This window comes from Hippopotamus amphibius, chromosome 12 (genome assembly GCF_030028045.1).
Source record: "Hippopotamus amphibius kiboko isolate mHipAmp2 chromosome 12, mHipAmp2.hap2, whole genome shotgun sequence".
Classification (NCBI taxonomy): domain Eukaryota; kingdom Metazoa; phylum Chordata; class Mammalia; order Artiodactyla; family Hippopotamidae; genus Hippopotamus; species Hippopotamus amphibius.
Window position 1 is genome coordinate 78,511,877 of NC_080197.1, and position 25,753 is coordinate 78,537,629.

Consider the following 25,753-nt stretch of genomic DNA (forward strand, 5'->3'; position numbering starts at 1 on the left):
TATGACTCTGTGCTTCCACTGCAGGGAGCACAGGTTCAATCCCTGGTCGGGGAACTAAGATCCCACATGCCACACTGTGTGGCCAAATAAAAACCCTCCAATGGCTCCCACATCTCCCAGAGTAAGAGATAAGATCTCACAGCATTTTCACAATCGACACACACACATCCATCCCACTCATCCCTGACTCCACCACACTGGCCCTCCCGCTGTTTCTCATGGGAGAGCCTTTACGCTGGTGGCTCCCTCCAGTGGCACACCCTTCCCCAGGTGTCTGCTCTGCCAGCTCTCACTCCTTCCCAGCTTCACCCAAAGCCACCTCCTCAAGGGCCCCCCACTGAACTCCGGACCTCCCCCAGCGCACTCAGTATCACCCAGCTCCGCTTTTCCAGAGCACTTATCCCCAACATATGGTGTATTTGCTTTTCCATTAATTGATTATTTACCATCTCTCTCCCCAACCAGAACTGAGCTTCATGAGGGCAGGGTTTTGCTGTGTTTCATTAACTGCTGGGTTTCCGCAGGGAAGAAAAGCTTTACACAAGGTCGGTATTCAATGAATACATGTTGAGTGAAGGAAAGCCTGGAGAAGACTTCTGCAAAACCCAAGAAGAGGCAGCTGCGGAGCAAGGGGCCCAGTGGTTAGTGCCTCCTGGCTGGGACTCCAGGTGCCCTGGAGTCCCAGCTCTGCGTCTGACCTGGCACCCCACCTCTGCGTCTCCTTTTCTCTTCTCATTTAGGCTATATAGGACCCACATGGCTAACTCTGTGCAACACCGGCGGCCAGGGTCACAGCCAAACAGGATACGGGGCCGGAAGGCCTCTGACTCTGCATCGGGAGGACCCAGGGTCAGGTTCGAGGCCTTCCCTTCAAAGGTCTTAGGAAAGACGGGCTCTTTGCTTCCCCTCTGCACCAGCCCTAACTGAGCCCCCAGCCCTGAGATCAGAAGAAACCCCCAAAGAGCACTGTCCACCCATGGGTCAGAGCCACTGGCGCCCCAACCCCAGGCAGCTAGCTGCCCATCACGCCCTGCAGGTGCCCCACATGCAAAGCGGCCAGCTCACCCATCTATTTTAAGCTCCGCAGGCCCAGCTGCAGCTCGTCACCACAGCGGGCTGGTGGCCCGGGGTGCAGGCAGGAGCAGCTAACTCACGGAGGAGCACTGACCCGGGGAGCTCCGAAGGGGGCTGGTCATCCTCTGTGATCGCAGCCCTCCAAGGAGGGACCGGAAAGTCCCATCCACACCCTCAGATCCACCAGCCGTGGGAAAGTGAGTCAAGGGCTGCACGGGGCACTCCCAGATTCCACTTCTGAATGTGACCCCTGAGTTTCCACATCAGAATGACTACTAGCCCCACCCTGCCTACCCCCAGACATTCCAACCACGCTGGAGCTCCCACTGCACTCACCCTCCAGGGCCTGGCAACGTGAGACAGACCATGATGCAGACAGGAGACCTGGGCACGATTCACCCACTGGGCCCCCAGCCCTCTGTCCCCTCAGTCTCCCCAGCGACTGTGCAGTGTCAGCTCACAGCCACACTCAACAAACCTTTGTGGACCAAATGGTTGTTTCTATTTTTATTTATTTATTTTTGGCCGCACTGGGCGGCATGCTGGATCTTCGTTCCCCGATCAGGGATCGAACCTACACCCCCTGCATTGGGAGCATGCAGTCTTAACCACTGGACCACCGGGAGTCCCACCAAATGACTGTTTCTAAATGTGTTCTGAACCACATATGATGGAAGCGGCAGAGGGACAACCCAGTCTCGAGGGCTGTTATCAGCATCAACACTACTATGTACATTTCTGCTGACCCCACTGGGCACCAAATCTGAGGATAAAGACTGCAGAACCAAGGAACCAAGAGAGTTCTGTGACAAAACAGGGGTGCCCCAAGCTGCAGCCTTTTCAGGGAGGGCTGCCACCCCCAACCCTGGGGGGATGGTTACACTGTATTCTATGGGAAGAGGGTCCCCTGAAGTCGTGTGACGTGGACGCCCTGCTCCAACCCACCCACCTTCATAGGACATCCAGCAACCAGGAGCTGCCTTGAGAAACAATGCACAGAACAGGAACCCTGGGTGCGAGCTCTTCCCACCACCAACCTCCTGCTGCAGGACAGCAGCAAGCTCAGGGCAGGACAGGTCACACACGCCTGGGGCTCCCAGCCACATCCTCAGACTCCAACGGCTCCGTTTAAGCAACCTCAGCACCAGGAACAGAGGGAAGGAGACCCAGAAGCTGCTGTAATTAGGGAGCTCAGCGACCTGTCTCATTGCTCCCCATCTACCTCCAGACGGAACCAGTCACCCACACCTTAAAGGAACAGACCCACCACCTGCACTGCAGGAGGAAGCGGGAAATTCCGTGATATTCCTTGTTGGAGAAAGATCCCAGAAGCTGCGGGTCTTCAGAGACCATTAGGTCCACTCTCCCCTCCCCTCCCCTGGCTTCCATCATTCTGGGCACTGCTGAACATTTCTATTATAACTGTAAAAGCAATGACAGCAGCCTGCATTTTACAGGAAAAGAAAAAAAAAAAAGAACATTATTGAAAGCGATTTCACTCAAGTGACTCTCCCCAAAGTAGGTGCAGAGACAGCATCATATGGAAGGTGAGGTGACCTGCAGCAAGGCCTTCACACCGCCATCCAGCCCTGCATTCCCTCAATGAGATGCCCAGGCCCCCACTACAGAGTCCTTGGGTGTCTGGTACCAAAGTCAGAATTTCTGGAGCCAGCACTACGATGACCTCCTCTGTTACTGACCCCACCCCCCCAACAAGGTGGTGAACTGGATCCACTACCCAAGTTGCAACTCAAGGCCCGCCGCTTCTAGGAAATCTTCCAAAACCAGAGGCTCTGGGAGTATGAGACCCCTCACCCCTGCCCCGTTCAGCATGTCTCCTGAAGAGACATCTGCACACGATCACCAAAGTGGCGCTGAGACATTTCAGTCCGTAATCTAAAGTCACACCAGCTGGGAAGGCATCCTGGCCAAAATCTCCCCCTCCAGCAGGGACGGACCTGCCAAAACCACTCAGTCAGCCGGAGCCCATCCTCACAGACGTGCCTAATGAGGGGGATGCGGTGGGGGGAGGACAGAATGATAGGAGGAAGTTACCGCAGGGCTGCCCCTCCCCATCGTGCTGTATCATCAGTACTACGGGTTCTGCCTTTGTTCTCCCTCAGACAAGCCCTCACCCCGGCACAGCTGCACAGCACTGATGCCCGGGGTTCCCCGGACCCTCTAGAGATGGCTTTCGATCCGTTCTCCACCCGCCCTGACCCTGAACCCACCACCCTGTCCCAGTCTCGGGGGGGCCTGCACGCCTGCCCCCGTTCCAGGCTTCCGTTAGCCTCCCCCTGAGCCTGGGGGCTCCTCCGGCTGATGGCCCAGTTACGATCCCCCTCCTCATGCCCCCCCACCCCCATCGCGTGGTCTCACTGACTCAGCCCACGCAGCCACGTGGGCAGGTCGGGTCTTGGCCAGTGGACTGTCGGCCTCAGGAGAGCAGAGCACAGGCGGGATTCTCGCCACGTCCCCTCAGCGTCCACCACGTCCTAGTTCCAAGCCAGGGATCCCACGAGCACGCGTTGAATGAATGAACAAAGTCTGGAATTTGGAAATCTGCTCTTCTAGTGGCATCTCGTACCAACAGAAAAAAGGAGAAGGAGAGCGAAGAAAAGCCCAGGAAGAGAGGAAAAAAAGGAAAGAGCAGAGCTCGCCCACAGGCCAAGACCAAGGCCATTGGCTCCGGGGCCACAGGCCCAGGGAGCCTGGAGGGCACTTGGATGCTCTCTACCCCCAAGGCCCCGTCAGGAACCAGAACTGGCCAATGAGCAGCTTCCTCCTTCCATCAGCAGGGCATCTCCCAAGCAGAGAGCCTGTCTGATCTGGGTGAATTAACTGAGTAATTGGCTTCCCTAATTTGCTGCCCAGGCCCACCTTTCAGAAAGGATGGCAGTGCCAGGGGAGGCCTGTGGGGGGTGGGGCAGAGGCACCTGTCCCCTCAGGATCCTTGTCCACCAGCCCTGCAGGGCCAGGAACTCCAGCCTGCCTCCCTCACATCACACACAGCCTCAAAGACTTCACACTGCCCTCAGGGCCTCCACGACACAGGCACTCACAGACACATGCACACACACACACACACACTGGCTGTGGTAACAGCTCTCCACCAGCCGCAGTGCTGGCTGTGCCCACCCCACCCCCCACCTCCCCCACTCCCATCTGGAGCTCGAGAGTCTGTCGGGTCCAGAAAGGAGCAGGGAAGATCAGATGCAAAGAAGCCCAGAAGGCAGGACTGCTGGGCAGGGCAGAGCGTGACGGCAGGAAGGGCACACATGGTGGGGGGTGGGCAGAAGACCCAGGCTTGAGTCCTGTCTCTTAGGGACTGTGCGACTCTGAACAAGCCACTTATCCCCTTGAGCTGCAGTCTCCCCATCTGCAAGATAGGTATAGAGCCTACCTCCCCCGAGAGCTTTCCAAGGATCCAGGGAGCCCAGGAGGAGTTACTCACTTATGTCCAATCTCCTCCCCTCTGCAGAAACCCCCTGCAGAGATGTCCCCCGCCACACACACAGAGACAGCCTCCACCCTCTGCTTGAACACTGCTACCAGGCAGCTGTTCCCTAACCTGAGCCCCACCTACCTGCCTCTACCTTCTACCTGGGAGGCTCAGTGATGGCATCAGCCGAGGTTTTTCCCTTCACACGTCACTCGCTGCTCCGTGCCTCCGTTTTCCCACCTGAATCACGAGTACAGTAAATGAACGGAGCCCACGATCTATGCACGGTGCCTGGTTCGGTGCCCGGCATGCGCTGCACTTAATAAAGAGCAGATGATATTTCTTTCCAGTAGCATCATCATTGTTACTCTGGCTAAAAGAATTAGTTCTTCCCTCTGGAGTGGTAAAGCAGAGGCCGAATTCCTCCCCCAGGTGCCAGCCTGTCACACGTAAGGAGACAGTGTCACGTGGCCCAAGCCTCTCTTCCCCAAGCAGCACACCCCCTTCTCAGCAGCCTGCGGGTCTTTGCCACCCCACCGGCTCTCCTCCCTGCCCTCCGTGAAACGCAGGGCCCTGAACTGCTACATCTGAGCGCTCGGCACGTAGTAGATGCACAGAAACGTTTGCTGACTGAGTGTCCGATGACTGAGCCAACACTCTGCTCCGCAGAATGTGAACATTGCAAGTGGCAACAGGCTGGCTGGCCGTGGACGCTCCCTCCCCACCAGTGCAGCCTGGCACCACCTCCCTTCACACTGTGACCTTCACAGACAAAGCCCTGAGTGGCACCAGGGCCTGCCCACTGTGTCGCCTCAAGCGCTTCAAGCCAGAGCTCCCTGCTCAAAACTTCTGCTGCTTCTACATCTAAGTGATCCAAGTAAGGACTTGGGCTACAGGGGCGACTGTAAACATCTGCCCCTTGTCTTTCATCTTGTTAGTTTTGCTCCATCTTTACAGACACTTGTGACTTAAAGCCCCAGTTCTAACATCCAATATTTTGGTAAATTCTCTCAACGTTCAGAAGATCACAGAATTTTTGCCCTAGAATGCATGTTACAGATAGTCAGATTCAGTGCCTTCCAAACCCCAGTGAGGAAACTCGGGCCCAGCGCAGTGATGCAGCTTGCCCAAGGACACCTGTAATTCCGTGGCGAACCTGAGATCTGAGCCCGGGATCCTCCCTCTCTGCCCACGTTACTAAGAGTGATGCTACAGAACTTCGTAGTACTTGCCTCGTGCCAGGATGCTAATATCTGTTTTCTCCTATCCTCAACATAACCCTGCAAGATCAACACTGCTTCCCCATTTGACAGATGAGAGAGCTCAGGTATCTGGTCCTGGAGCACACAGGTCAGCCGCATGTGGCCAAAGCAGGAGGAGAGGCTGCTCCACCTTACACCACACGTGCCCCCAACCGCAGCCAAGGCCGCTGAGCATCGGAACATCGACCAGACATCCAACAGGACACAAATCGATGGGTCTGAATCTGAATTTGTTATCTTCTCTCTCTGACACCTACCTGTTCCTCCTTTGGTATTTTTCTACCGTTAATAGCATCACCACCAACGTGGTCACTTAAACTAGAAACTGAGAGACACATTCCTCAGACTCTGTTACTTTACCTCTTTACCCCACAGATTCATGCCAGCCCTCAGGCCCACGAACCCATCCGTCTTCCTCTCCTTCATCCCCTTGGCAAGGCTCCTCACCCTAATCCTCCTTCCAAAAGCTACATGAGACTATTACCAGCACCTCTGCCTGCTTTCTCTCTCCCCATCTCCATCTCCTGAGCACCTTTCACATTTGTCCTCACAATCATCTTTCTAAAATAAGTTGATCTTACATTGCCCCCAACTTAAAAACTTGGTTGGTTCTATTCCAAATTTCTTGGAAGGGCAGACCAGCTCCTTCACTGCAACCTGGCAGACCTTCCACTTGAACTCCTGTGCATCTTGTGAGACCCCATCTGCTCCTCATCCGGCCCCTGCCCCCCCGACCTCCCTAAGTCAGTCGTTCTGACTCAGCCTCTGGAAGTGCCTCTGCTCCACACCGCGTTTCCTCAGGAGGTCTCTCCCCTCTCTTTTTGAGGTGAGCTCCTTGAGGGCAGGAAGGTGACATTTCTGAATCCCCAGCTCCACATCATGGATTTGCTCATTTACTCCATCTTGAAAACACTCAATGAAAACGGTTGAGTAAATTAGCAAATTCATAAAGCAGGGCTCTGTTTATAATTTTATTATAAAAAACAATCTTCTGTTAACTTAGTAAAAATCTGTCTTAAGATCAACGATGTTAAAATACTGACGGATGAGGGTCCTTGTAACAATGCATGAAATTCAAGCTTCCTGGTTGTCAGGCACTCACTTTGGAGGCATCAATGACAATAAAGAGGAGAAAAGTCCAATTTCAAGAAATTAAAACTCTGAGCTATAACAGACGTGTGACTGTGACCCAAGTGAATTAATTTGCTAATTGTTTCCATTTGCTGTCATCTGTAGCAACTCCCAGATTAGTGCTTTTCATACTGCCGGTCATTTCTCACTAGTGGCTTATAAAACCAGTTTAGTGGGTCAGGAAGAGGATTTTTTAAAAATTAACACAAAACAGAAAATACCACAATGTATCTCACACAGCAGTTCTGCGAAACATTTTTTCAGGGCTAGCATGCACGCGCGCGCGCATGCGCACACACACACACACGTACTGAGTCGCAAAGTTGGAGAAACACAGCCCTGGATCTTTCAAGGTGACATGGGTAGCACAAGAGTCTCAGGACATGGGCTGGCTGCCCATAAGAACATGCACTTTCTAGGCACGAAATTCAAAGCAAGATACTTTTTTGCAGGGAGCCACACCTGGTCAGGATGGTTTACCCTGCGGCAGGAAATACACTTGGAATCACCCTCTAAGATGGAAGTGTGGTTAAAGGATGCCAACAAGTTACATGAACCGTGAGAAGACAGAGCAGGTCCTGTCCTAGGGAAAACGTGTCCTAAGTCACGGGATCCGGAAGCATGATCTGCTGGGCAGAACTCTGGCTGGGAAAGTGGATGCAGGGCTGCTGGCCTGCAAAACGGGAGATCAGCGCCCACCTCACAGTGAAGCAAAACCGCAAACGGACCATGGATAACATGGCCTCTTTATTCATGTATTCCTCTCTTGATTGCTGAAACAAATCAAAGTTGGTTTAAAAAATGCATGAAGTTAGCTCAGCACAGAACTATACCTTCCTAACCCATTAAACTAGAGAAAACCAATTCTGAATTGAGCCAATATTTTATCCGTTACAAATTCTACTCAGCTGTCCGCCTCATGTGGCAGAAGGAGACACCACCTCCCACTGGTTCCCCAAAAGAGAAGGAAAACATCGGCCCTTGTGCATCTGAAGGCCCTGTGCTGAGGACGGTGGGCTGGGGTCTCGTTTCACTTGAGGCCGGATGAGAGGAATGGTCTTGAAACACAAGGGGATGCCTCCAGAAGAGAGCTGTTAAGGACAGGGACAGGTGACCGGAGCAGGTGCTCGCCACCACCCCAGGCCGGTGGACCCCCGCCCCACCTGGAGCCCAGCGGGGCCGTGTCGTGTTGGGTGTGTAATGCAATGCACCCGGCATGGGAGCAGCCTGGTCCCTTCCTTCCTAGATGACTTTGGAAGGTGCCTTCCTGTCTGCGGCATCCCTGGTTGCAGGATGACAAGCGATGGTGACCGTGGCGTTGCCACCAACAATGGGCCGTCCCCCCCGGGCCCCACGGCCTATTTCCAGCCCCCAATGGTTCCTGTCTAATGCCAACGTCGACTGAGGAATCCGGGGCATCCCGGGCCGAGCATTGTTCAAATCACACATTCCTCTGCTTTAAAAGCCACTGAATAACTCTCATTCCTCCACCTCCCAGGAGAAACCACATCAGAGGACAAGCAAGCAGAGCCCTGTGTGTGCCGGGAACAAAGGCAGACGGCCACAGGGTGCCCCCTGCCCATCAGCTCCTCGGCTGCGAGTGCAGACCAGCCTGGAAAGCTCACCCACCCCTGCCCACAGGGTCCCTGCCCACGGAGTCCCTGCCACAGAGCCCTTGCCCACAGGGCCCCTGATCATGGAGCCCGTTCCCAAGGGCCTGACCCACCTCCAGCCGTGGCAGCTAAGAGCAGCTGTGAGTGGCCCGAGCCCCACCGGTCCCCTTGGCCCCAACATGAGATGTAGCTTTTGTCTGTGTTTCTACATCACCTATCTCCCTGGCTCTTTGTGAAAAATGCAACTAAACCCTGGGGAAGGAAGAAGATCGCTGTCAGGCACTGGGTTTAGCACTCAGGTGAGAAACCTCTCAATCCCTATGTGTCACTGTCCATGGCTGGAGACAGAAATGCAAGAGGAGGGAAAAGACCACAAGAAATATCACACTGAGGAGGGACTTCCCTGGCGGTCCAGTGGTTAGGACTCCACGCTTCTACTGCAGGGGACACAGATTCAATCCCTGGTTGGGGAACTAAGAACCCACATGTGGTGTGGCCGGGAAAGAAAAAAGAAATATCACACTGAGCACCACAGGGAGGGATACGGAAAGGGAGGAGAAGAAGGAAAAGAGCAGAAACAAAAAAGGATGGGGAAAAAAAAAAAAAGGATGGAGTCTGTCGTGGGGAGAGGGTGACACTGCCCCCTGACCCAGGGCACGAGGTGAAGACCCCACTGTCCTAACCCGCTTGCAGAGGTCAAGCACGATGCATCCAACGGGAGGCCAATCAGAGGGCCAGACCACTTCCCAGGGCAGAGCTCCCAGGACCCCGCATCCCAGGCGGCACCCACCCAATCCTTCCCATCGACCATGTTGCCAGCTGGTGATGTGGGTTCTGTGAGAATAACTTCTGCCATAAGGAATTTCACTACTTTGTTTCTTGGCTGTGAAAAAAACTTGGGAACACAAGAAGTCACGGAAATACAAATTAAAACAGCCAAGCTATCGCTGTTCACCCCCCAGGTTAGCAGAACATATGCATCTGGTTGAGCAAGGCTGCCAGTGCTGGCAGTAGTGGGGTGCACCTCCTCAGTCCCTCCCTCCCCCACACCTGCCCCTCAGCCTCGCCTGCCCCTCCTCCCTGGGGCCTCTCCAGGAGACGGCCAGGCGCCCTCCTAACACTCAGTCCCGCTCACTTCACTCATCTGCTGAAATACTTCAATGGCTCCAATTTTAAGGAGTGTTTGAAGAACAGTGGGTACTTTGGGGCAGACTGGGCAGGACTCAGGAGGACCTAAAACAATTCATGGCCAAGTCGGGGAGGGCAGGCCAGGACAGGGGTGTGATATAAAGATGGGACCTGGGGTACGTTTCCCTTGGGATTTTCCCTAACACTGAACGGACACCCTCTCCCGTGACTAGGCCCCAGAAAGGGGTCCAAGTCACCAGATGAAAAGGAAGGAAGCCCTAGTGGTGGTGAAGTTATTTAGTCAATGGATTAGTCTCCTTTTAACTAACTTTTCAACTATGACCAGGCCAAGGGACAAAATACTCCGGTCAATCAGCAGGCACAGACGGAGCATCCTCTGACCCGTGGGAGGCTACTGGGCGGGGAGCGGAACTTTACCTGGACGGGGCTGTCCACTGGCCACACTTATTTACGTCCCCTCCCTTGGCCACACTTGGCTTTCTCCGTGAAGCCCTCCTTTCCCACCCCAGGCGAAACTGGACCTTCTCTTCTGCACTCGGAGCCCTGGATTAAGACTCGCTCTGCACACCACTCTGTGAGTCTCGATGCTCAGACAGGGAGAAGGGGGAGCGGGGAGGTTTCCTGTCCATCCTAGGATCCCAGAACCTAGCACAACGCCTATCCCCTAACAGGGGAAAATGAGCAAACGAGTGAATGAATGAATGAATGAATGACCCAGCGAACAGATGCACACCTGGCAGAGAATGTCCACAGAGATGGGGGAGACAGAGCCAGAGCCCTGGGAGGGATGGGCTGGGCAGCGGGTGTTCCAAGTGGGCGAGGAGCAGGCATGGGGCCGAGCAGAGCCCTGGGAGCCAGCGCGGTCTGGTTGAAGACGCAGTGTGCAGAGTCCCAGAAATCAATGCTCGTTTTTAAAACACTGCTGCCCGGAGCCACCCTCTCTGCCTGATTCCAGGCTCGGTGTTAAGTATCTTTCTATTTATAAAGTGACTATCCCGGCAGTGGTGCAATGCCGGTCCCACACCAGCCACGAGGTGGGGCAACCTGGGCCAAAGGAGAAACTGAGGCCTAGGAACAAGACACCGGGAACACCCGGCAGGTTCTGGCCCAAGAGAAGCTCCCCCAACCTCGGCCCCTCACCGGCTGGGAGGCACTGCCCTTCCCCAGGGCCCCCACAACCAAGGCCAGGTAGGCCGGGCCTTGCAGAGTGAGTCCTCTGAGCACTGAGGACAGAGCCAGGGGGACACGAGCACAGGGAGCCTGGCTTCCCAGGTCCAGGCTGCTGAACTCCCTGAACCCCATTATACACCTTCCCTGGGGCAGCCCCCATACCCAGGGGCCAGCCTCCCAGTTCCTTGTCCGTCTCTCCGCCCCATCCCCCGACACATCCAGTATCCTGGACGCCCGACGCCTTCGTGCTCAAGGCCAAGGAGGAGGGCCGAGTCCTCCCATGCTGTCCTCCAGGATGTCTCCTGCCCACTCCAGCTTCAGGCTGAGGACAGTCCTGCTCCCCAGGTCCCAGCCCCCAGCTCCTAAGTCCCTCAGGACCAGCAGAGCGCAGAGGACATCCACCCCCACTCGGCAGGGTGAACCCACAGAGCCCTCGAGAAGTCAGAGGCTGGCCCCACACCACACATCACACTGGGCACAAAGCTGCCGAGGAGGGCCTTCCAAGCCCTCCTGGCCGCCTGCTCAGAAAATAAGGAAGGAAAGACAAGGGGCCAGGCAAGGGGATGCTCAAGACCCCAGTAGCCTGTGTGCCCCCAAATCAGGAGGCTCCTGAGGTCCCACTCAGGTTAACAACACGACCGAACAGCACTGTGCACTGGGCCCATCACCAGGCACCTGGGACAGGCACACAGGACACGCTCTGCATCTCTAACACAGAACCAGGGAGGTGAGAACTAGAAGATGACCTAGAAATCACTCAGGTGTGTGCCCTCTGTACACCAGAAAAACAAGCTTCCAGAGAGAAGAATGAACGAATCCGGGGTCATCCACAAGGCGGTCACGGAGGCAACTCAAACCCCAAGACTCTTGACTCCGTGGTCAGGCCTCTCCCAGGCACTCAGTTCATGCAACAAACACTTCCTGAGCAGTGGTCTACAGACACGGGGCTCAGCACATGGATTTAAGACATGGTTTGTCCCTGCTTTCAAGAAGCTTACAATTTCATTAAGGAAGATTACAAGAGCTGGACTGGATAGCTTCTCCTGGAACCTACTGGGCCAACTATATATACATTCAAAGATAATAAAAGATCTCAAAGCCTAAAAAAAAAAGCTAAAAATTTAAGAAGAGATAGAGGAGACAGAGGGAGAGGTATGTTAAACAAACAGAAACTTCAAAATAAAACAAACTCTTTAGATAGCATGAGACGTGCCCAGGAGTACAGAACCAGGCAGGGCCCAGCCCATGTGGGTGATTACTTCCACCAGGGGCACCTGGGCCGGCCCAGCAGGTGAGTCAGACCTGCTGGCCTAGCAGAGGGGGAGGAAGGGCATCCCCACCCCAGGGGAAGCTGGCGGCACAGGGGAGAGAGACCCAGAAAGACTGGACAAACGTGGCAGGATCACGTCGGGACAAGAAGAGCAGGAGGGCAGGCACGTGCATCCTGAGAGAACCACGGGGCAGGGCTGCAGCCCCACCCAGGGCCCAGGAGGCCACTCAGAGCCTGGGCCTCTCCCTGGGACTACCAGTGACCACTGCAGTGAGTCCACCCAGGCACGGCGCACATCCCCCGGCAGCAGGCACAGGTACCCAGGCCCGCAGGCACGGCGGCTCCAGAGCTCGGCAAAGATGGCTTGGAGGATGCTGGTTAGGAAGCTACTCTAAGGATCAGGCAGGAGACCTCGAGCATGTGCACTGGGACAGGGGGTTGGAGAGACAGAGTGACGGAGGAGACCACAGAACGTGGATGCAGGAGTCCGGAGAAAAACTGAGAAAGACTCCCAAATGTCTGGAGGGGGAGACAGGGTGGGCGGGGCCGCCCGGCAGCAGACCACCCTCTCCGCTGGATAGGCTCCCCTGCCTTTGGTTAGTCACCTCACACACCTGTGGCAGCTCTGTGCTCCCCACGGGCTCAATCAATACCTGCAGGCAGACACTGATTACAAGGTAAGCGTGACTCCAAAGCTGACAAAAGCCAGGCCAGGTGACAGTGCTGATGGATCTAGTGCCAGAGAGGGTCACACGAACCGGCCCATCCCACCACCCAACCTATCACCCATCTCGCTCTTCATTTGTACCGTCCATGGCTCCTGACCAGGAGTGGGCACCAGGAGCACCCCTGCAGGAGCCCAGAAGGGTAAATGGAAACACCGAAGACTAACCCCCCACGATGCTGATTCTGTGTGCTAGGGCAGGACTCACTAGCTGCTTTTAAATTCCCAGGTGACTCAGATGCTCGCTCCAGACTAAGAACCACCAATTATTAACCCCTTATTTTAGAGATAAGCAGGCCTGCAAAGCTAAGCAGTGGTGCACAGCTTCAAATGGAGAACGGCCACAGTCCCATCCATCCGTGCAGCTCCCCGGGCCACCCGCAGAGCTGGGCAGGAAGGCAGAGCAGTGGCACCAATCTGCATCCCTCCCTCCACAGCAGTGTGCTGAGAGCAGGTGGGGGCGGAGGTGCTATGATGGATGGGTCCTGTTTTGCCGGCTGCTGCCAGAGGGCCTGGGAGGAAGAGGAGAAATGAAAAGCAGCCCGGAGATATTTTCCCTGTGATTTGTGCCGGCCGAGATGCCCTGTAGCAATATTTATCCTGCGGCTCTGTCCCACTTTCGTTTATTATCCAGCTTAGCCTGAGTTATCACAACCAGGACGGGACCCATAAACTAGCTACCTGACACCATTGGGACCGTGCAGCGTATTTTAAAATCTCAGGGAGCAGCTTCCACCCTCCATGGAAATTTAAAGCAATAGGTGCACTCCTCACCCCTGGGGGGCTGTGGTCATTCTTGGAGCAGACACAGGAGCCCCGTCCCTCGGGCGCAGATCCAGGCGCCGCACCCTGGATCTTGCACCATCCACACCCCCCACGTCCCTCCGACCAGTGCAGACTACCCTCTGCCACTGCCCCTTGTCCGGCCCATAAGGCGCTCCTTCTAAAGACCCAGATCATTTCCAGGGTTGAATTTTAATCATCTGTCAACAGCAATTCATTAAAACATCTGCCAGTAAAGGAATGAAAGATGAATTTATTGAGCATCTTCTATAACGTACTAGGTCTATGCGGGGCAGAGGGGCTGGGGGCACAAGACCAGGTCCTCAATCATCTTACCTACCAGATCTACCCATACAGAGCATAGAGCTGGAAAACGAACCATGCAGGAAGGACAGGCACCTGGTAGGGGGAGGGGACAGGACAGCAGGGCGGCTAGAATGTCCGGGGTAAGGGACCCTCGCGGTTGGCACTGGCATCAAGGAAAACCTGGCAAGAAGGCGGACAGTAATTCCCAGGCCGGCGGCAGTTTCTAAAGATCACAGATTAGTCATGCGATCTAGTTTATGACATTGCACAAAACCAGGGGGGAGAAAAAGACCAAAAAATCCCTGCCCTCATATGGCTTACATTCTGATTTGAGGGCAAGGGGGTGACAATAAAGACAATTAAGAAAGAACTAAAAACTACATGCCTCATACCCCACGTAGAAAACAGAGGGATGGGGGAGACCAGGAATACGCAAGGCGCAGGGTGGGCAGCTATTTTAAATAATGACCAGGGGTGGTCTCCGTGGTACCTCTGAGCAAGGGCAGCGGCAGGGAGACACCCTGGAAAGCTTTTATCATAACCCAGGCAGGAGACGACAGACGCCGGCTCGGATCAGGGCCGTAGCAGTGGGAGCAGTAAGGAGAGATGGATCCCGGCACTGCAGGGGGCAAACAGGGTGGGGAGGCCAAGGGCGCTGTCAACACATTAAGACGTCTCTCGGTCGTCTCAGCAGAGAGGCGAACCCACGGCTTTATGACCCAAAGAACTTGAGAAACAGGAGAAACTTTACAGAGGACAACCTGAGAGTCCTCGCTCAACAGGGAGTGATGTGCCGGGGACCCAGAAGGCCTCCCCCACAGCCCTCCTAGCAGGGGCCGTGGCCGTGCTGGCCCCTCTGCTCCACTCGGGTCCATGTCAGCAGCCCCAGCACTGCCACCTGGCTCACTGGAGAGGCCTGGTCTCCGCACCCGGCTCATTCTACAGGTGGGCCACTCTGCGGCCGGCAGAGCCGCGTGTCGGGGCCACGGCCACCCCTGCTGGCAGCAGAGGCCGCCTGGGTGAGCCCTTCTCTATGCTGCCCAGATCCACAAGCTGGATTTTGTTTTCAGGAATGTGATTTTGATGACAAGCAAAAGATCTCTGCTTCTAGAAGTCTTCCCATAAAGTTGCTTTTGAATTGAGTTCTTTGCTGCGAATGCACATTACATGCAAAATCCACGATACCTGATATCTGGAGGCAAACTGGACACAGACAGGCAGGTCTGACATAAGAATACAGGTTATTGGTATCAAATTGGCATAATTGCAAAAGCTGCAGAAAGGAAGGAAAATACTGAGCCTTGGCCTGGACTGATGTGGAAGTGTCAAAAGGCTCTGGAATATTCCCTACAAATGCCATAAATGAGATGGATGGGAAAGAAACTCAGATTTAAGTGACATTTGTTGAGCACCTTCTATTTCCAGGCATTCTATGGCTTCTCTCAATCCTCACAGCGACCCTATAAGACAGGTATTATGATTCCCAGGTGAAGGAAGCAGAACATAGACAGGTAAGGGACACGCTCAAGGTCACAGCAGCCAGAAAATGACAGACAGGGGATTCGGGATGCCTCACACCCCCGCCCCCCTCCCAAGACACTCTCCTAAATCAGAGCCTTCCCACTGCCACACAGCCTCCCAAAAGGAGGGCAGATGGGCCCCACATGGGGGTCCCAGGGGATGGCTTAGTCTAACTCGGGGAACGGGCTGCATCCGTCACCTCCCCCTCCCCCAGGACTGGCATCTTCCAGGACAATTACTTCTGCCTCCGTGATGCCTGACATAGTCTTCTTTCCTCCTCCAAATACTGCTCAAAGCTGCCCCTTTGTCAAGGGCTCCAGGCTCATCAAGTGCTCCACCCCCTCAGATGAGCTCAAGGACTTGGGAGGACTTCACAAGTGCCCAGCTCTGCACTGCATGACCTCGGCCTGAGGAACCACAGCCCTTCCAGCCGCAACTGCTCACAACAGCATCGATACCTAGATACCTACGGCCTGAGTGTAACGACAACAGTACTTGTTATTAGCAGTGATGTCATGGGACTTCTGCTCTGTACTTCCTCCAGGCTGTCACACGGTTAACCCGCATGGTCCTTCTAATGACCCTGGGTGGTAGGAGGGCAGGTATACCATTATTTGACATGCACAGAAACTACAATGTGGGGGCCGTGGGACCTTTCCAAGGACACCAAACTAATTAATATCTGAACCAGATCTGGAAACCTGAGCTGCTCACTTCGAGGCCAAAGGTCTTTCGGTCAGACCACACGAACTCCCTCTCTCTGCCCCGACACCCTGGAGCTGAGTCCTGTCCCCCACCCCCACCTGTGTCCTCAGAGAGTGCCAGAGCTAATCACCCTTGCTGACAGCCCATCCCAACCCCAGAACACAGGGAGCACCTTCTGCTCCCTACAGGGAGAGCAGAACGCTTTACAGAAAGAAGGCAGCGCGAGTGGAGGGCCTGCGCCCCTCTCTGCTGCTCCAATGGGCAGGGAGCCCTGTGAGTGGGTGACAGGGTAGCCAGAGTCCTCTGTCTGACTGCCAGGGAGTCTGGGACTAGGAAGAAATGATGGGAAGATGCAGGTACCCAGCCCTCGTGTTCCTGGCTCCGTTTAATGCCACATGAGATCACCCCCTTGAATTTCTCCTACCTTCCTCCTGAGTCAGGTCCAAACCTGAGCTCATGCATCCACACACCAGCCCCGTGCCAGCCAGAGAGGGGGAGGGTGGGTGGCCATGCACCACCTCCCATTCAGTCATTTGCTACTCCAGTGCTTTGCTGATGTGGGGGTGGCGGGGGGGGGGGGGCGCGCCTTGACTTCCCGAGGGATGGGGGCCTGGGAGGGGAGCTGAGATTCACCAAAATCCTCCCCACCCACGCCCTGTTCTTCCCCAATCCCTCCAACCTCTCTGGAGACTTCCGTCAGTAGAGAGACGGGATGCACTCATCATGAGTGAGTAATAAAGCTTCCCAGACGGAAAGAGGCAGGGAGGCAGGGGGATGGGCGGCGGTGGGGAAGAGATGGGAAGTGAGTACTCGCCTCCGTAGAGACCCCCACTCTCAGCCTTTGTTACTCTCACACCCGGTCCTGCACGAGTTACTAGGTCCACATGTCCTGTTCTTCTTGCCACATACTGGGCGGCTTCAGGCAGGGCCGTGGGTTTGCCCACACAGCGCCCCCAGCACCTGGCACCCCCCAACCCCAGCACCTGGCGCATCCATACTGGGGATGCACACATACTGACCCCGCTTGGTTTTGAAGTGAAGCAGGCATAAAAAAGAGGACCAGAGAGGCAAGTTCACAAAGACCTTATCAACCAGAAGGTTTGAAGCATGTGGCAGGAGTTGGTGTAGCAGAGAGACATGGGCTTTTTCTGATGATAAAGAAGAGGGGGCAGTTTTTGCCGAGACGGCTGTGGGGCACCTCGCAGGAAGCTGAGCTGAAAGGTGTGTGGCCTCTGAGCTCCTACAGCAAGTTTTGGTGCATTATTTCTGACAGACAGCTGCGCCGGGGCTGCTCTTCCCTTACACCCTGGGGGCTGCCCAGGGCCTTACAGCGGGAATCACCGTGGGCCACGCCTTCATCCACAAAGGCCCGCAGCCGCTGCTGACTTTCCCCCTCCCAGGGCATCTGCCCACAACCTGACCCTGCAGAATCAGCTCCCAAAGGAGCCAGAGGGTGTGCCCAGCAAGCACACTGCCCCAGACGGGGACTCTGCTGGTCCAGCATAAGGTGCTCCCAGTCCCTGCCCAGGTGATGCCAGCCAGGGACCCTGGAGGAGGCCCACAGCCTTGGACCCTGCATTCCAGGTCAGGGGCCACATCTGTCCCCCGCAGCTCCCAGCTCCTGCCATCCCAAGCTTGCAGAGGGACCCTGGGAGGCCATGCTCACGGCACTTAGCCAGCAGCTGGCGGAGCTGGAGCCACATGTGAGAGGCCTGTGCACACCCTGGAGCCAGCCCATCCTGGGCTCTGTGCCCCACACCCACCCCAACCCCCCCAACACGCCTCCCCAGCTGAAACTTGGGTCCACACCATCCCCCGTCTTCACCAGGCATTATCCTCACCACCAAAGGGGAGGCAGGTGCCAAAGGACACAAGCCACAGCCCCAGCCTCAAGGCGCTTGCAGCCGTTTCTATTCTAAGTTTGGAGTTCTTTGTTTACTTATCATCCCTGAGATATGTCTTCTCCCTGGGTCCTCCTTGGCTGGCACAGAGTAACTTCCCTGATGATGGAAGAGCTAAAAACCCTGTCTGTGTTCAAAATCCCATTTCTAGCACTCAACATCATTGCTCATCAGCAAAATCAAATAAAAGCCGCAATGAGATACCACTACACATCCATCAGAAGGCTAAAACGAAAACAACACAAAATACCCGTGCTTATACAAACACGGGCCATCCAGAACCCTCACACACCGCTGTTGGGGCAAAGACTGAAACAACCACTTTGGAAAACTGGTCACGTCTACGGAAGTGGAATTTACCCACACTCCACGTCCCAGCAATTCCTCTCTTTGCTATAAACCGATAGAAATGGGTTTTGATGAAAAGGTATGCCAGAATAGGCATAGAAGTACTACTTTAAAATAAGCCACATCCAGAAACTACCAAAATATCCATCGATGGTACAAAGGCTAAATTAATTAGGTCAATTGGGTAGAATTCCACGGTGGGCAATACCACACAACAATAAAAAACAGTGAACTACACCACTTGCAGCAACATGGATGAATCTCAGGGAGGAAAATGAGGAAAAGGAGTCAGAGACAAAAGAGCACATACTGTACAATCCTGCCGATGTCAAGTTCAAAACTAGTCTATGCTATCAGATGTCTGGAGAGTGGTTACGCTGACCAAGGTAGTGGCTGGAGGGGAAGGAGGGGGCTCGGGAGGGCTAGTGATGTTCGGTTTCTTGATCTGGGCTCTGGTCACTTTATAAAGGTCCTCTGAACGCTGCATCTTTGTGTATGAAAGTTATACTTCAATAAAAAGTTTAGGAATTTTCCCATTTCTCTCCACTTATGTACCCTTGCAGCCCTTTCAAATTAAGGGACAAAGCTGTTCATGTAAAAGAAATCGCTGATCCTTTGTGAGCACATGTAATAACCTAGTGTTTTTTCATCTCCAAAATGAAGACTGTGAGATGATCTCTAAGGAACCCTCCAGCTCTAGACAGTATGATGCTTTGATCCTATTCTTAGTAAAAACCTCATTAATCAGTAATAAGAAATCCCTCTCAAATTAGTGAAAAGTAAAAAATACGGAACACTTGTTTAAAGATGACAGTGTGACTGCTTTCAAGAACTAAGCATATTACAAATTAAAATGTAAATGTCCGCTAAATTGAAGTTAATGAAAAAAATGGCAATATACATTAGGCTTACACTACTTAATATTGCTTGAATATTATTAAAATTCTGTGTCTTGCTCATGTGAGATCCTTATTTCAACCATTTTAACCAAGCAGAGGCATGAATGCCAAAGGAGTACATCTGCTATATGACAAGTGACCAAGTCAGAGCATCCTGAAGGTCACACAGGTGTAGACATCCCTCACTCCCAAGCCCCGCCCTTCCCTTCCCAGAGTGAGACCCTCCCGCACTTGGGAGAAGCCAAGGCAGGTCTGAGCCCGAGCTGAACCCCTCCTGGAGGACCGTTCTCTGCATCAGGCTGCCTTCAAACACGGATTACTGGGAGACTTAGGACGCCCCCGGGAGCTGGACAGCACCAGCACCGGCTGCAGAGTCTCGCAGGCAGCAGGACGGGGATTCGAGGTGTTGTCATAAATAAAACCTGTGCACGGTGGCTAACCTCCCAGGCGCCTCACAAGTTCACAAACAGATGAGGAAGGCCTGCAGCCTTGAGAGCTTCCACCCAAGGCCCCTCCCCACCCCCGCCGCCTGCACAACCACAGCATTGCAGGCCCCTCCCCCGCAGGGCCTCAGTGTCTTCCTCTGTACAACGGGGACACCTGCTCTGCGCCCCTCGCCCTGCTTTGCAGACACAGAAACTGATGCACTTGGAATGTTTCTGGGCTCCCTCAGCACACAAGGGAGCAGGGGGAACACGGCTCAGAGGAAGTCCCTTCCTGGGGCCATGATGCAACTCAGAAGGGCAGGTCTCCCCAGGGAACCGGCACATGGAGGAAGTCCCCTGACGAGAGGGCGGGTGGACCTGGACTCCCAGCCAGCGCCCCACGGTCAGCTCTGCTTCCCCACCAGCCGAGGGTGAGCCACAACACGGAGGGCCGAGCACTTAACTCACAGGGTCCAGCGCCTCTGCTGAGATCTAAACGCACCGAGGACCCAGCCTGAAGACCTTCCGTCCATCAGAAGGAAGGGCAGCTGGGTTGGGCCTCCCTTCCCCCGGCCCTGGATCTGCCAGCGAACTCCCCCTCCTCCAGGCTCCACCACCTGTCTCTGAACCAAATTCGGATCACAGAGAGGCATTTCCTGAGCTCTGCGAGCCTGCTGACCCCAAAGGTTAATCCACCCCTCCACCGCCGGCCGCGCGGTGATGAGCCCCGCCCCACCCCCCACACACACCCAAGCAAGGGAACCACAGAATCCTAGCATTTCAGGGAGCTGAGGCATCACGGAGTTCCAAATCCAGAAAACTCTGCTTGTGTGTCAAGTCGACTATTCATCACTGAGTGCCCACTATTCACATATGGGACAAACGTGCATGAAACACCCTCTGTGTGTGCAAGGAACAGTGTGGCTTCCTACCCAACCTACATCCCAGGCGTGGGAGCCTGCCTGTCCCCACCACCACCTGCACGAACCAGCCACCTCCCCTCTGCCCCGCAGACCTGGGCCTGAAAATAGAGCTAAAAACAGCTCCCACAATTGTTGCGAGACTGAAACCTGGATATCTATATGACACAATGCTCGTCAGGAAACAGAAAGTCTGCATCAGCACTAACAGTCAGATTGTCCTCTCCCTCCCTTTTCTCTCTTAGGGACGAGGTGCCCACCAGCCTGGGCACTAGCCCCAAGGCTGTCTGCAGCTCAGTGCCCCAAGGGACTTCTCCATCCCTCCCCACAGCCTCCTGCCCCACTCACCCTCCCTTTCAGGTCAGGACTGTGGGGAAAGGCTGGGGGCGGGGCGGGGCGGGGTTCCTGCAAAGAGGAGAGAACAGGGAGGGCCGCCCCATGGCCAGGAGGGAGGCGCCCAGCAGCAGCAGGTGAGTCCCTAACACCCACAGGCAGCAGCTCACTCCTGAGATTTTCCGTATCCTCCAGGGCAGAGCAGGGATTACCACTGATGCATTATCTGCTCCAATTCCTCCTGCCAGGAGTCAAGTGTGATACCTCAGTAATGCACCGCCTGATGCTCCCCACATAGAGATGTGTAAATTACGCACAGCGGACAGCACTGCACGCACACACGCTGACATCTGTCTCCCGCAGAGACGTCCTAGTCCAGGATGTGAGGCCCAGGAAGATCCTCAGGGCAGCATGAAGCTGCAGGCAGGACAGGAGCCTGGGGGGCAAGGACAAGCCCCAGCAATCTGAGGCCCAGGCACCCAGAAGGTCAAATGGTAAAGTCTACAAAACCCTGCTCTAGGTGTGGCGGAGAGCAGACACTCAGGAAAATGCAAAAGGAGAAAGCACGCTCCCCACAGCACTCTCTGTGTTCCAATTCTGGGGTTAAGATGTACACACAAATATTTTACCACAGGGCAGAGTGTGGCAAGCAGCAAAACAGGTAGAAACATAAAAAAGAGAAGATCCAAAAAGGACGGCATCATCATATTCAGCTAGGGGCGCACGAAGGGGCGGCAGGGCTTTACGGACAAGGTCTTTAAGCTGGACCCTAAACAGAGACGTAGAAGGGCGATGGGGAAGCGGGGAGAGGACAGCTTGCAATTCAAGTGGGAAAGCCCGTGTTCACCCATCTGCTCCACCAACAGCTGTAGCGCCAGGCAGCTCACCGTGCCACAGACGCAGAGGTAATCAGGACAAATGAGCCCAGGAGATGCCTGTGTGTCCCCAGCAGGGACCATGGAAGAGGATGGGAAAAGCCTGGAAAAGAGAGTTGGGGGCCTGCTGGAGAGATTCTCTTCCCTATCCCAGTCTGTCAACAGTGGGAGGAAGGAGAAGGCCTGTGCCCTCTGAGGGCCCCACTGCCCTCCACCCAGCAGGCTGCCCGGTGCCTGGCTGTCTAGCCCAGCCCTCATGGTAGGGGAGATGGAGGCCTGGGGAGAAAAGGGGGACACATAGCCTAGAGTCTGGTATAACCATAACTTGTCTCACTAACTCCCCTTAAATCCACCCGGGGGACTTATTAGCTCTGCTGAAAAAGTGCTGAGGGGAAAGAAAATGGTCCTTTCCTGGCCTGAATGCAGACTTAGATTAAAGGAGCCAAAGAGCTGAAAATGCCCTCTTTCTTTTATTCCCCAAACATCTACCACCTCTGGTCTCGGTTGTCACTGTCATCTCCTTCCCAACTTGAGGAGGAGCCTGCCAGCCCCATCACCTGGACTCTGGTAGAAGCAAGCTGATGACTACTCTGCTGTTGGTTCCAGCAGGTCTCACGAGCCAGGGACAACCTTGCTACGATGGAAGCCTCCAGCCTCCACCATCACAGAATCAATGATTTAGCACCCAGCTGCACACAACACTATTCTGGAAGTTGTTAAGAGCGAGTTAAACAAACATAGAATTAGAAAATTTCAACACAAAAGATTGTCCAGCAGGGGCTGGAGGTTGCATGTGGGTGCTGGTGCCCAGAGTATTTTCCCTGGGCCAGGCTCCACACTAGCTGTCCCCACACTTCCTCTTCAGATGGCAGGCTGCTCCAAGTGACCTTTAAGATTTCATCCATTTCAACAAATGACTCTGGACATCCACAAACCCACACACACAAAAAAATGAAGCTGGACCCCTACCTCACACCGTATACAAAAGCTAACTCAAAAGGGATCATGAGGGACTCCCCTGGTTGCACAGTGGTTAAGAATCTGCCTGCTGGCCTTTTCTCATCTTCTGAGATGGCCCACACTCTGTCTGTGGAGTGTGTTTGTCTCTGAATTAATCCACTTCCTACCTATCACTTTGTCTCTCACTGAATACTTTCTGCAATGAGACATCAAGAATCTGAGCTTCATTAAGTCCTGAAACCAGATGCCATCAAGTACTTCTATGTTGGCTGCTTCTAACTCCAACAGACCTTGAGTTTTGGGCTGCATCCTACCACCTGGACACATGCATGCCACATAGCTGTGACAGGTCTTACTTGCTGCATGCAGGATCTTTAGTTGCAGCATATATGAGGGATCTAGTTCCCCTACCAGGGATCAAACCTGGGCCCCCTCATTGGGAGCACAGAGTCTTACCCACTGGACCACCAGGGAAGTCCCAGCAATACCTGGTATCTTAGTTCCTGGATCAGGGATTGAACCCATGTGCCCTGCAGTGGAAGCATGGAGTCTTAATCACTGGACCACCAGCAAGTCCCCACATCTTTCTTTTTAATGTGCTTTCTTCTTTCTCTTTAATTAAAATAATGTAAAAGTAATTCAAAAAAAAAAAAGAATCCGCCTGCCAATGCAGGGGACATGGGTTCAATCCCTGGTCCAGGAAGATCCCACATGCTGCAAAGCAACTAAGCCCTCGATCCACAACTACTGAGCCCACACACCACAACTGCTGAAGCCCAAGTGCCTAGAGCCTGTGCTCCACAACAAGAGAAGCCACCACAATGAGAAGCCTGCACACCACAACCAAGAGTAGCCCCCGCCCTCTGCAGCTAGAGAAAGGCAGCAACAAAGACTTAATGCAGCCAAATAACAATAATAATAATAAATAATAATAATAATAAAAATAAAGTTGAGACTTATTTTGAAAAAAGGGGGGATCTCAGACATACATGTAAGAGCTAAAACCATAAAACACTTAGAAGAAAACATAGGAGTAAACCTTGGGTTAGGGAATGGTTTCTCAGATACAGTACCAAAAGCAAAAGTTATACAAGAAAAATTAGATAACCTGGGCTTGGTCAAAATTAAAAATTTTTTATGCTGCAAATGATACCACCAAGAAAATGAAAATGAAAAGACAACCATTAGAATATGAAAAAATATTTGCAGATCATATATCTGATAAGGAGACATATATAAAGGACTCCTGCAGCTCAATAATTAAAAGACAACTCAATTTAAAAATAGGTGGAGTATATTAATAGATATTTCTGTACAAATGGCTAATAAGTACATGAACAGATGCTCAACATTATTAGTCACCAGAGAAATGCAAATCAAAACCACAATGAGATACCATTTCACACCCACTAGGACGGATACAAAAAGACAGACAATAACAAGTGTCGACAATGATGTGGAAAAACTGGAATCCTCTACACAATGCTGATGAGAATGTAAAATGGTGCAGATGCTTTGGAAAAGTTTGGCAGTTCCTCAAAAAAAGTTACCATATGACTCAGCAATTCCTCTCCATTTCTCTCCACAAGAAATGATAACATGTCCACATAGGAGCTTGTACACAATTGTTCACTGTGGCATTATTCATAATAGCCAAATAATTGGAATAACCCAAATGTCCATCAAGTGATGAATGGGCAAACAAAGGGTGGCATACCCATCCAATGGCATACCCATTCAATGAAATTTCATTGATAATATAAAGGAATGGGGTACTGGTACATGCTACAACATGGATGAACTGTGAACCATCATGCTAAGCAAAAGAAGCCAGTCACAAAACACCCTGCTTAAGGGAAATGTCCAGGGGCTTCCCTGGTGGCGCAGTGGTTGAGAATATGCCTGCCAATGCAGGAGACACGGGTTCAATCCCTGGGCTGGGAAGATCCCACATGCCACGGAGCAGCTAAGCCCGTGCCCCACAACTACTGAGCCTGTGCTCTAGAGCCCATGAGCCACAACAACTGAGCCCATGCACCACAACTACAGAAGCCCACGCCCCTAGAGCCCATGCTCTGCAACAAGAGAAGCCACCACGCTGAGAAGCCCACGCACCAGTGAAGGGTAGCACCCACTCGCCACAACTACAGAAAGTCCACACAGCAACAAAGACCCAACGCAGCCATAAATAAGTAAGTAAATAAGTAAATAAATAAATAAATTGTAAAAAAAAAAAAAAGAAACGTCCAGAATGGACAAGTCCATAGACACAGAACATGGATTAGTGGTCTCCCAGGGCTGGAGGTGGAGTAAGAGTTGGAGAGAAATGAGGAGTGACTGCTGATGGGTGTGGGGGCTCTTTAGGGGGTGATAAAATGCTCACGAATAGATAGTGGTGATGGTTAGACGACTTGTGAACATACTAAACCACTGAGTTCTGTGTGAAACGGCTGGATTAGTTTGCTCGGGCAACAATAACAGGGGCTGGGCAGCTTAAACAACAGAAATTTATTTTCTCCTGATTCTGGAGACTAGAAATCCAAGACCAAGGTGGTGGCAGGTTTGGTTTCATTCTGAGGCCCCTCTTCTTGGTTTGCAGACGGCTGTCCTCCCCCCGTGTCTTCACGTGGTCCTTCCTCTGTGCATGTCTGTGTCCTGACTGCCTCTCAAAGGACACCAGCTGTACTGGATTAGGGACACCCTCATGACCTCATTAACCTTAGTTACCTCTTTAAAGATCCTATTTCCAAGTACAGTCATATTTAGAGGTCCAAACACTTCAACATACGAACTTGGAAGGGCCACAACGCAGTCCATAACAATGGGAGAATTTTATGATATGTGAATTATATCTCAATACAACTATGTGTAAAATCCTACCACAAAGCCTAGTGACCAGCTAATCAACCCCTCGTCTTACAACTGGGGAACTGGGGCCCAGA

The 25,753-nt window shown here is 53.4% G+C and overlaps 1 protein-coding gene across 3 annotated transcripts in view; it reads right to left on the minus strand.

The window, feature by feature from the left end:
- The window catches only part of TSPAN9 (tetraspanin 9), a 181,553-nt gene that overhangs the window by 90,671 nt on the left and 65,129 nt on the right, over window positions 1-25,753 (minus strand). The window lies entirely within an intron of this gene.